Below are 1,318 nucleotides of genomic sequence, written 5' to 3'. Positions count from 1 at the left end.
TCCAAAACATGAGTTCCAAAATAGTTTGAGGATTATTGTCAGAAGTTCCTAAGCTATGGACGTGCCCTTGTAGCTGGACCACCTCACTAGCCAAACTTATATTTAAGCTTCACATAATTCCTTAGCACTTTTCAGAATTTCATTAATTGAATGCTGTGTTATATTATGAAAAAAGGAAAATTTTTTCACCAAATTATCATATGCACAAACTTGCGTTTTTGTAACTATGATTGTAAATTGTCTAGTATAAAAAAATATGTCATTACAATAAAATTTTCTCGACCAGATAATGTTACTTCATTGGATCTGGTTTCGCAATGTGGTAACTTTTGTCTTCTTTTTCGTTTCTCATTTTCTTTATAGCCACTTAACCCAGACAAATCTTTAGCAGGATTTTCATAATCTATAAATCTATTTTTATTCTGACCCAATTTAACAAAATATATTGTTGAATCATAAAGCTGAACAATGGTGATTAAATCAATACTCACAGATTGTAAATTTTTACTAGTCTTATTCAAAATTTCAAGATTATCACTCCAAAATACAGCTATCAAAGCACATTCTACTTAAAATAATAATTAAAATTATGTAAATTTATTCATTTTATCCCAACAATTAATATACAATGATAATTTATCAATATAAATTTGCCGCCCCCTAAATTGACTAAACAATTTCCCGCCCCGGGCAACAAGGTACACTTGTCCCGCCTTATGTAAGGCCTTAAGTAATGCCCTGCAGTAGTATCAATAAAAGATGGAGAATACTATGAACTAGATAATAAATAAGGAACGATAGAACAACATTACTCTAGGTCTCAATTTGATGTTTTTCCTGAGCCATTAATTACAGTAGACGAGGTGTCAAATACAAAAAAATCGTAGGAAATGTCATTATTAGGTGGTCAAGGTTATCAACGTTGTGCATGTAAATCAAATTGCAAAACAAATAAATGCAAATGCAAAGCATCTGACATTTTATGCAATTTTTTTTTTTTAAAGTTATCATGTTTAAATAAATAATAAAAACAATGTTATCTAATAAATACAAATAAATAGAAATAGAAATAAAGTTAATATTGCATCAAATGTATAGTCTGTTCTGCACATGGGCGTAGTGGGGACGACGTTCGACCGTCGCGAAACGAAAACTAGTCGCCACGCAAGTCTGTTCTTATTCTGAATGGAGTATAGTTTAATATTTAATTGTTAATATTTTACATTAGCCATACACGATGGCTAAAGTTACTTTAGCCGGGTAATGTATAGGTACTTAATCCATTTCCTAATAGTATTTATTCATGGCTAAAGTCCGA

The sequence above is a fragment of the Acyrthosiphon pisum genome, chromosome A1 (assembly GCF_005508785.2).
Source record: "Acyrthosiphon pisum isolate AL4f chromosome A1, pea_aphid_22Mar2018_4r6ur, whole genome shotgun sequence".
NCBI classification, from domain to species: domain Eukaryota; kingdom Metazoa; phylum Arthropoda; class Insecta; order Hemiptera; family Aphididae; genus Acyrthosiphon; species Acyrthosiphon pisum.
Note: the sequence above shows the minus strand (reverse complement) of the source record.